The 11,927-nt window shown below is 36.7% G+C and overlaps 1 pseudogene; it reads right to left on the bottom strand.

The window, feature by feature from the left end:
• Positions 1-9,699: 9,699 nt before the first annotated feature.
• On the bottom strand, positions 9,700-10,635 carry LOC101397645 (olfactory receptor 9G19-like; annotated as a pseudogene).
• Positions 10,636-11,927: the final 1,292 nt, after the last annotated feature.

Raw genomic sequence — 11,927 nt, 5'->3', positions numbered from 1 at the left:
GGAGAAAGTCTGATAAAGATTACGAGAAAAAAAGTCATTTAGTATTTTTATATTGAAAGAAATAAACAAAGGTATCAATTAAGTCAACAATTACTAGAGGCTTATGGACTTTTATCCATTACTATCTAGAATGATATAATTTCAGTCTGAGACTTGGGAACCACTGGAATTGGAGTACAATCTGATTTTGGAATTAGGACTTTTACTTACCAATTGTTTAATGCAAGGCAAGTCCCTTAGTCTCACCAAACACATGAGAACAATGAAGCCCCCTGACAGGTTGTCTAAATGAGTAAATAATATAGACATCAAAACACCCAGCCCAATGTTCGGCACATAGCGAGCACTCAAAAAATTTGAGTATCCTTCACTTATTATTGAGAATTTATGATGTCAGGCATTGTGCTGGTAGTTATACAAAAAACAATATAGTGTCCTGCTACTGCTACTATTAGTACAAATAGAAAAATATATATATATATTACTACTACATACAGATGGTATCCTGAGTCCTATACTTAACACACTTAATCCTCTCCACAACTTTACAAGGTAACTTCTATTATGATGCTCATGAAGTTTAGGAAACATTTTCAACATCATAGAATTAGTCTACAGCAGAGCTGGTATTTCAACCCAGGATTATCTTTATCAAGGACATGTGCTCTCAACTGTTAAGTCATTTGTGTCTTTTATAGGTGAATTATTTTCTCTCTTGTTCTCCTAGCTAAGGCAATCCTATCATCTTCTGACAACCTGAATTTCATCACCTATTGAAAACAGCTTTAAAAGATTCTTTTTTTAAACACTATTTTTTTTGCACTCTTCTCTAGTTGATGTGAGGTTTATGTACGGAGCTGAAGCCTTTTTTCACATAGTGGATGCTGAACATTAGGAAGATCAAAATTTTAGTGTCAAGGATATATTGAGACACCATGAATCCTTTAAAGTTGAAGTTCCAAAGCTCTCAGAGAGAAGCTAAAAGGAGGTATCTAACATAAAACATTACAGAACTAGAGTTGATGCCCCAGTAGTCGGCTGACCTTCCCCCTAGGTACAAAGGCCGTGGGAGAAAGCTAAAACTAAGAGGACTGTGATTTACTTCAATGTTTAAAACATTTACCTTTGAACTAAGCCAGAGTCAATGGTGTAACTAGAATGCAAATCCAAGTTTTCTACCTCAGGGTCTACTGTTCCCACTTGTTAGTTAGTGAGGTATCTTAATCTTTCAAATGTAAGTGATGATGTTCAGAGAGGATGTGACTTCATTGATGACACTATGGGAAAAGCAGCTTGGAGTCCTGAAGACCATTCCGTTTATTTATTAGTATATATTGGATCTTTTCTCACTAGCACACAAAGCACTGATACTTTAGGCATACACACAAGGTTCTATAAACTGGCTCTAACTTACCTTTTTGTGTGTGTATGTGTGAGGAAGATCAGCCCTGAGCTAACATCCATGCTAATCCTCCTCTTTTTGCTGAGGAAGACCGGCTCTGAGCTAACATCTATTGCCAATCCTCCTCATTTTTTTTCCCCAAAGCCCCAGTAGATAGTTGTACGTCGTAGTTGCACGTTCTAGTTGCTGTATGTGGGACGCCGCCTTAGCATGGCCGGAGAAGCGGTGCGTCGGTGCACGCCAGGGATCCGAACGTGAGCCGCCAGCAGTGGAGCAGGCGCACTTAACTGCTAATCCACGGGGCCGGCCCTCTAACTTACCTTTATAAACCTCTCTCTCACCACTTGTCCTCATTGATTTAGTACTTCAACCAAACTATATTACTCACATAGATTTCCCCATAATATTCTCACACATCTTGAGAGTTTCACGGTTATAGTGTTATGCTGTTATTCATTTGTACAATACAACTTTTTTCTCAATATGCTGAAGCTTGAGTAGTATTATCTTGGCATGAATGTGTATATTTCATACTGATAGTGTATATAATGATGGGTTATAGCCACCATCTCAGTAGTTACTATGAACTTTCTCTGCTTTGTTATCACTTGTCTGTACAAGGAAAACTATCTGGTACTTACTAAGTTCATTTTTAATACAATATAATTTGGGGGAAAAATGAAATATCAGCACAGAGCCAATTACTACTCCTCTACTGCTAACCTCTAAAGAGGTAAAAAGCTGATAAAAAAACAAAATTTTGATCTAAGCTCAAAGTCTTCAAAGAAGAAGAGATAGTTAAATAAGACCTGAAGAATGAGCCAATGGCAGCCAGTAGTCAGGGTAAAGAGACAAGGGAGAGCAGTTCCATGAGAAGAAGCACTTATAACAGACCCCTCCATTGAGAGAGTCTGCTGAATTCAAGGAGCTGAAAGAGGCTAAAGAAAGATTGGAATGGAGAGGGAAAGAGGAATGAGCTACAAGAGACAGTAGCTCACAAAGCTTACTGAGAGCCATGTTAAAGATTTTGGCCTTTAATCCAACAGAGATGAAAGTCATTGCTATTATGAGGAAGTAGCATAATCAGATTTATATTTTTAAAGTTTACTTTGGCTGCAGATCAGAGAATGGATTGAAAGGGAGGAAAATTGCCTCTTAACAGGAATCCCTCTGAAATCTTCAATCTTCTATTAACTCTTGAGATCAGTCCTCTGGTAAAGGCAGGAAAGAGAGGCATTCACACTTCTAGATAGAATTATTAGGGATTGCATAAATTTTGACCTTGTCCTGATAGATAAAACTCAAAGACTGAGCATCTCAACCTCTCTTCTGGTCAGAAATGTGTATTTATATAGTAATTTAACCTGAAAATACTAGAAAAGTCTTAAAGACAAGATCCTTTCAAAGTACTGGTTGGTAATGAAAGCATTCCCTCTCTATTTTTACACAAGAAACTATAAAGTCTTGGAAGGAGTAGATAAATCAATTTGATGAAAGATTTAGAACATTCAGTTAAAAGAATGATATAGTCATCATTCTGACTTCTGAGTGAAATATAACTGTATCACAAATTCATCATATTTTGTATGAAATATAACTGTATGAAATACTTAAAGAGAAAGAATTAAATTAACCACAAACCAATTCTTGTAGTTTTTTTTTTTAATTTTGCAATATATCACATAGATTATTAGTTTGTGGTTAATTAACTCTTTCTCGTTTAAATATTTTATACAATTATATTTCATACAGTACATAATGTGATGAATTTGTGAGAACATACTACAAAGCAATAGTAATCAACACAGATATGTACTGGTACAAAAACAGACACACAGATCAATGGAACAGAATTGAAAGCCCAGAAAAAAACCACACATCTACGGACAGCTAATCTTCGACAAAGGAGCTAAGAACATACAATGGAGAAAGGAAAGTCTCTTCAATAAATCGTGCTGGGAAAACTGGACAGCCACATGCAAAAGAATGAAAGTAGACCATCTGCTTTCTCCGTTCGCAAAAATTAACTCAAAATGGATCAAAGACCTGAAGATGAGACCTGAAACTGACTCCTAGAAGAAAGTATAGGCAGTAGACTATTTGACATTGGTCATAAAGGAATCTTTTCGAATACCGTGTCTACTCAGACAAGGGAAACTAAAGAAAAAATAAACCAGTGGGACTTCATCAGATTAAAGAGCTTCTACAAGGCAAATGAAACCAGGATCAAAATGAATAGACAACCCACCAGCTGGGAGAAGGTATTTGCAAATCATATATCTGACAAGGGGTTAATCTCCATAATATATAGAGAACTCACACAACTGAACAACAAAAAACAAACAACCCAATCAAAAAATGGGCAGGGGATATGAACAGATACTTTTCCAAAGAAGATATATTGATGGCCAATAGGCATATGAAAAGATGTTCAACATCACTAATCATTAGGGAAATGCAAATCAAAACCACACTAAGATATCACCTTACACCCGTTACAATGGCTATAATCACCAAGACAAAAAACAACAAATGTTGAAGAGGTTGTGGAGAAATGGGAACCTTCATTCACTGCTGGTGGGAATGCAAACTGGTGCAGCCTCTATGGAAAACAGTATGGAGATTCCTCAAAAAATTAAAAATAGAAATACCCTATGATCCAGCTATCCCACTACTGGGAATCTATCCAACGAACCTGAAATCAACAATCCAAAGAGGCTTATGCACCCCTATGTTCATTGCAGCATTATTCACTATAGCCAAGAAGTGGAAGCAACTTAAGTGCCTCTTGACCAATGATTGGATAAAGAAGATGTGGTGTATATATATATATATATATATAATACATATATATACGATTTTATATATATGTATTATATATATATATATATATACATAAAATTGAATACTACTCAGCCATAAAAAAGACAAAATTGTCCCATTTGCAACAACATGGATGGACCTGGAGGGTATTATGTTAAGCGAAATAAACCAGACAGACAAACACACATGATTTCACTCATATGTGGAATATAAACCAACACAGGGACAGAGAGAACTGTATGATGATTACCAGGGGTAAGGGGGTTGGAGGGTGGGCACAAGGGGTGAAGGGAGGCATTTATATGGTGACTGACAAACAATAATGTACAACCAAAATTTCACAATGTTATAAACTATTAAGACACAAAAAAATAAAGACTAAAACTCTTTACTGATTTCTTAATTTCAGGAGTAGATTTTGTTATTTTACCTTGGAGTCTGTCATGGCCTTGTCATTTGTTTTGGCCAATAGTTCACAGCATAGGCAGTGCTATGCAGATGTCAAAGCCTGGGCCTCAAAAGGCTTGGTTCACTTTTCTTCTCACTTTTAGAATCCTGCCACCACAATGTAAATAAGCCACGATTAGCTTGCTGAATAGTGAGACATCTGACTGCATTCTCTTTGTGACCCCAGCTGACAGCAAGCTGGCCCCTAGACTTGTTAGTGCATTCTTCATCATCCAGCCCCCGACCGAGCTAACAGCTAAACACAGACATATGACCAAGCCAGCTGAGAGCAGATGGGTCTGACATAGGCAGACTTGTATAACTGCACAATTGAAACGGCACCTGAGTTCAAATCCTGATTCCACCCAATGGTAGCTCTGCAATCTTGGCAAAGTCTTTAACAACCTCCAACCCACACTTCTTTACTTTATAAAAGGTAAGAAAAATGTCTGTGCTATGTGGATCAAATGCATAACACAATGTGTGGCCAGAAAATATACATAACTGACTGTAGCTATTTTTATTATCATAAGGTTAAATTATACCCGACTTATTTATAAAATCTGAGCTTGAGGGGAACAAAAAGCCACTTTTCTACATGGAAATAATTAAATCCTGAAGGGTGGTGTCCTTCAGAAGCTTTCTAAAATGCTGAAGGTTAATATTTTTGTCACCTACTCACATGCAATTTGACAAAGGGATGGCAGGTTTGGAAGTGCAAGGTTCATTGGCCTTGGACTGTGGAGTCTTGTGATAGGGATCGAGCCTGAGGCTAATCACCAGTGTGCATAAAGAGCATCGCATGTCCTCTCTGGAACATAATTCCACCCACATGAATAACTGGTTGATCCTTTTCCAGTACCCACCTTCTAGGATACCAACTTGTTAACATCTGTTAAAGAATTCATCAAAAAGATAACAATAGAAACCTCATCTACAACAATACAGTGTGTTAGAATAGATTAACAATCCTTATACATACATATGTTTTTGGATACAGGGGGCATTATCATCATCTTGGTTGAAGTGAGAGATGGAATGTACCAAAGACAAAAGCATTCTTCTTTTCACTTTAAGATTTGCATATTCATTCTTGTTTCCCTAAAAATCAATCATGTGAACTTGTGTATATTCTCTAACTACTGCGTTCCTTTGTTTCCTTATCTAAAAATTTAATGATCTTAAATTTTTGGAATCATGGACTTCTTAAAGAATATGATAGAAGCAATGATTCTTCTCCCTAGCCTCCAAACTGTACATATGTATAAGCACACACAGTTATAGAGGGCTCACAAATCCCCAGAAATCTATCCACTGATTTTGTCACTATGATTCTTAATTAAAAATTCTACCACTAAAAGACGCCTAAGTTTCTTTTCAGTGCTAACGTTATATAATTATAAGAGATGAGTCATAAATATTTCAAAGTTTGCATGTTTAGGCTGAATTTCTAATATTCACTCTCCAAAATTGTCAATCTGCTCATTTCTAATATCAGGTAATAAATCTACTCTCCCATTTTCTCGAGATATGAATTAGAAAACAGCCTACTACTTTCTCTTCTACCTCCTCGTCAATCTTCCAAGAAATCCTGGCATCCCTACCTACAAAACCTATCCTGAATCTGAGCACTTCTCACCACCTCCACCGCTACCACTCTGGTCCAAAACATCATCATGTTTTGCCAAGAATATTGTGATAGTCTTCTAATTGGTCTACACACTTGTCCCTCTATAGCCTATTTTCAATATTTCAATCAGTATGGACCTTTACAAAAAAATAATAATAAAGCAAGTCACTTTAAGCCTGTTCTTAAAACCACCCAAAAACCCTCGCAATTTGTTCTAAGTTAAAGTCAAATCCCATTCAATGGCCTAAACGTCCTCCAAGATCCAGCCCTCCATTACCTGCAGGTCCATATCGCCTAAGACTCACCTCTTGCTTCATTCTTCTCCAGCTTCTCTGACTGTCTCACTGTTTTTCAAAAATACCAGCCCTGACCCACCATCAAAGATTTCCGAACTGAGTGTTCCTCTGGTTGAAAAACTATCCCCAGATATTTGCAAGCCTCACATTCTTATTTTCTTTAAGTCCAACTTAAATGTCATTTTCTGACTGAGACCTATTCTCATCACTATTTTAAATTCAATGCCCTCTTCCCATCAACAGTCCCATCCTTCTTTTTCTGCTCAGACTCTGCTCTATTTTCTCCTAGACCTATTGTCATCATCTAACTCCTCTTTATTAAGTTACTGTCCATTTTTCCCCACCAGAATGCATTGACTATGGAGCAAAAAGATTTTTTGTTTAGCTTACTCCTGTATCTCAGCATACAGAACAGTTTCTAGTAACTAATTGGCACTAAATAAATATTTCTAGAATGGAAAAATGGGTAATTACTTTTACATCCTGAACCTGTTTTTCCCAAAGTATTGTCTACTGCTAACCTAGCTCAAACTATTCAGGACTAATCTAGCCTCACATGGACTTTCCTGGATCAGTGTAGTCATTACTAATAAGAAGGAAGAGTAGATAAAGAGAGAAGTCATAACCATCAAACTCATAACCATCAAATTGGACTAAAATCCATTCTGAATTTGAAATAAATTGCAATTAAAATGTGAATGTGAAATAAAAGACACAGAAAATGTCAGAGCCAATCATGCTAAGCATTCCATACAGAATGTCTTCTCAAGTTGTGTGTTCCCCGTAGAAGCTCTGTTCCTTGCTTATTTCACTGGAGCACTTAAAATTCTGTGGAAGAATATGTCCCTCTAAGACCTGAAAATGAGTACAAAGAAATGAAAACACCATACATTAGTAGTTTTGACGGCACAGATGATGATAACCACTAGAGTGAAAAAGCATGTCACCTTTTGTGTCCTCTTGATTTCTCCACTGTGTCAGTGGATATATGATGACCCAGCACAACTACCACGGTGAATTTTGATTTCTACATGAGGGTTACATATATCAGTGGTTGGAATCCTATTTAGGATAGTGTGTGTGTGTGTGTGTGTGTGTGTGTGTGTGTGTTTGGCATAAAAACGATCCTTTGAGAGTCAGGCCAGACTCTGTATCCCCTTTCTAATCACAGTTGAGTCACAGAGAGGCCCAACCACTTAGCTGTTCCTGATCCCAGTTGCTTACCCTTGGTCAGGAAAGACAGTCCTGGAAGCGACACACTTTCTCCTCTCCTCTGATGTTTTGGTGTGTCTGTTGGACCCAATATGTGTATTTCCTCAACAGCCCTTTGGGACTCCTTCCACAGAGCATCCCAGAAATATGTACCTTAGTCTCCAGAGACTCAATTAAAGTTCATTTGGAGTATGGAGAACATATATTAATTAAGATAAGATGAAATTAGGAATATTTTGTTGAGTACACTCTCTTAAGGGATTTAAGTTACGATAGAATCATTAAATGTGTCTGATGATAGAAACTCTCAAAATTGTACTAATTAGACATTTCTAGAACATATCATACAGTCCATATATTTTTTCCTTGTCATATGCTCTTCTCTCTCTTCTAGGCTGCCCTCCCTTGTCTCATTCATCAAGAAACTCCTATCAATCCCTGATGTTATAGGTTGAATTATATCCCCCCAAAGTTGAAGCCCTAATACCCAGTAACTCAGAATGTGAATGTATTTGGAGATAGGGCCATTACAGATGTGATTAAGTTAAAATGAGGTGGTTAGGGCAAGCACTAAACCAACCTGACTAGTGTCTTTGTAAAAAGAGGAAATGGAAATTTGGACAACCAAAGAGACACCAGGGATGGGTGTGCACAGAGAAAAGACCATTTCATGACACAGCAAAAGGGTGGCCATCTGCAAAACAAGGAAAGATGCCTCAGAAGAAAGCAACCATGATGGCACTTGAATCGTGGCCTTTTAGCCTCCAGAACTGAGATAAAATAAATTTCTGTTGTTTACATGACCCAGTCAGTGGTATTTTTTTATGGTAGTCTTAGCAAACTAATATACTTGCTCATTAACACTACGGCTTTTTTATGTTGGTGCAATCCCATGGTTTACATGTAGAAAGACTACTAAAATTAGGAAATGTGATGCATCATAACGAAATATTCTCCAATTTTTCATCAATTCATACACAATACTGAACAACAAAAAAAATATAAATATTCATAGAACCCTAATTGTTATCAATCATTGCTTCACCTAGTAGACATTTTTTCTCTGAATCTTTTCCTGGATCTAAAGCTTTTTGAAAATTCTCTATTTGTCTACTTATCTGTCTATTTCTATCTACATCTCCACTTCTGTCTATTTCATACAGCTGCTATACTTTTGCCCTTAATTCTTTAATTTTTTGAGAAAATATCCTTTTATTGAAAAGCTCACAGTGACTCTGGTAAAGATATTTGTTCGCTCCTCTATCTATTGCCAGGGAAATGTTTGTATTATGGTAAGCTAATAAATGAGAGTCAGAAAGAAACAATAAGTTTATTTCCAAGGGAATTTTACAGTAGAAAGTTTACTTATGACCTCCTAACTGACTTTGTCTCCCAACAAATGGGGTTAGAAGCTTTGGAGTCAGAAGTTCTAGATTTGCATTTCTGTTTTCTCACCTATGAACTACATAATTTGAAGGAAGTCATTTAATCCATCTAAATGAGGCTATGATTCCATCACCAATTCTATTATTCCTGTTTATAGATTACAGTATTATACATGTAAGCAACTTATAAACTATCAATTGAAAATTAAAATAAAAAATAAGCTCCTCTCTTTCAACTTTCTAGAATCCCAGTAATTTTATAGACTTTATTTCAAGCTAGCAGGCATAGCAGTTTTTCCAAATGCCCCAGCCTCATTTACTTTAAAAACACATTCAAATACATTTGTGCCAACTTAAAAAAAAAAATACAGACTAGTGTTTTAACATTATCCAAAGATGTTTTGTTTTCTTATTTTATGTATTTCTGAGAGGACAGTCTGATAACCATGACAGGGAGATAATCTGTGAAATAAAATATAGCCATTGTTCACCAAACATTTTCATTTAATAAAACTTTGCTCTATCTAACATTTTCCTCAGGGCATTTTTAACATCTTTGTTTCTTAAGCTATAGATCAAAGGATTCAACATTGGAATCACCACAGTATAGAACACTGACACAACTTTATCCCTTTCTAGTGCATAGCTCGTACTTGGTCAGGAGTAAATGAAGAGAATTGAACCATAGTACAAGGTGACAGCTGTCAAGTGAGAGCCACAAGTGGAGAAAGCCTTGAGGTGGCCTTGGGTGGAGTGGATCTTCAAGATGGCAGCAATAATGAAGAAGTAGGAGGCAAGAATAAGCATGGCAGGCATGATGACATTGGAGGCAAGTATGAAATAAAGCACAGCCTGGTAGCTCTCCTTCACATCACAGGCCAACTTTACAAGGGGGGGAAGATCACAGAAGAAATCATCAATAATTTTCTTGCCACAGAAGCTCAGGGTAAATGTCTCAGTAGTGATGATGGTTGAATTAAGAAAGCCACCACTGTATGAAGTTGCAACAAAACTGGCACATAACCTTGCAGACATAGCCTGAGAATAAAGCAAGGGATTAGAGATGGCCACGTAGCGATCATAAGCCATGGCAGCCAACAGGTAACATTCGCTATAGGCCAGACCAGCTGAGAAGAAGAACTGAGCTAAGCAGCCAGCAAAGGAGATACTTTTGTCATCAGAGATGCAGGTCATCAGGAGTTTGGGGGCTTAGACAGAACAATACCAGAGATCCAGGAATGACAGTTTTCCAGTGAAGAAATACATGGGTATGTGGAGCCGAGAATCAGTACAGATCAAAGAAACCAGCGTGATGTTCCCTAAGAGACTGATGACATAAATGACAAGGAAGATGAAAAAGAGCACTCTCTGTAACAACAGGTCTGCTGTGAACCCCAGAAGTATGAACTCTTTCACTTTGGTGGAATTTTTCTCATCCATTTATTTTGGGTTTCTATGGTGCCTGTCTATGAAAAGATTAATAAGTAATGTCTTGATTTGATTTAAGATATCAGTATATCAGCTTCCCTATCATTTGTCATTTTAAATGATTAAAAAATCCAATTAATGCTTTCACACCATAAATTGTGAGACATTTATGCTGAACTGGGTATCATCCTTGTGGATAACTGGGAAATTATTGTATGTTACCTTGAGAGATGAGTTATTATGCATATAACCTAATGTGTGTCACCTTATATTCTTAAACTATTTTTTCTACTTTTTGGAGGGAGTGATTTGTGTATCTTCTCTTCCATTTGCATTTAGGGTGATTGGGAACCATGTGGAAGATATGAAGAAGATAATTTGAAAAAATGCACTGACTTCTCTTCTCTGAATCATTTTGTCTTTTTCTAGAGAATTACGTGTGGAAGCACACCTATATTATTTTAACTATTTATTGGAATATCTTTGGAAGTGCATTTTACTGCAATTTCTTCAAAGGCAATAGTTATATTCTGATCAACTTTTTAGCCACAAAACCAAGAACACAGATTTGCACAAAGTTGAAAATGTATAACTTGAATAAAAGAATAGATTTACTTAGATAATAGGAATTTGAAACAATAGCTACCTGTATGATGTTCAGTGTACCCTGAAAGGAAGTAATCACATTAATCAATAGATAATTGTATTCATAATGGGGTTGAATTTCCTATAGAACCAAGATTTTAAAAAATGAAAGAAAGAAACCAAAAAACTAAAGTGTCCAAACTTAATTAATTTGGGAAATATGGTATGCCGAATAATAACCCTCTATATATCCATGTTCTAATTCCTGATATCTCTGAGTGTTACTTTATGTGGGAAAAGAGTTGTTAAATTAAGAATCTTGAGATGGGTAAATTATTAGGATGACCTCTAATGCAATCTCAAATATCCTTATATGATGGAGGCAGAGGGAGATTTGATTACAGATACCAGAGGATGAGGCAATGGAAACTCAGAAGCAGAGATTGGAGTGATACACAGACAAGGAATGCCAGCAGCCAGAAGAAGCCAGAGGAGGCAGAGAATGGATTCTCCACTGGAGCCTCTGGGTGGAGTGTTCTTGCCAACACCTTAATTTTGGTTCAGTGACATTGAGTTTGGACTTTCAACCTCCAGACCTATGAGGTAATAAATTTCTGTTGTTTTAAGTCACCAAGTTTTTGGTAATTTGTTAGTACAAAAAGTCATGGACCTCAATCTCTAATAGTCTTCTTTTCCTTGAAGGTAGAAGGAGACTGAAT

The sequence above is a fragment of the Ceratotherium simum genome, chromosome 34 (genome assembly GCF_057802395.1).
Source record: "Ceratotherium simum simum isolate JZ-2026a chromosome 34, ASM5780239v1, whole genome shotgun sequence".
NCBI classification, from domain to species: Eukaryota; Metazoa; Chordata; class Mammalia; order Perissodactyla; family Rhinocerotidae; genus Ceratotherium; species Ceratotherium simum.
The sequence above is the reverse complement of the archived record's forward strand: the minus strand, read 5'-3'. Positions and strand labels throughout refer to the sequence as shown.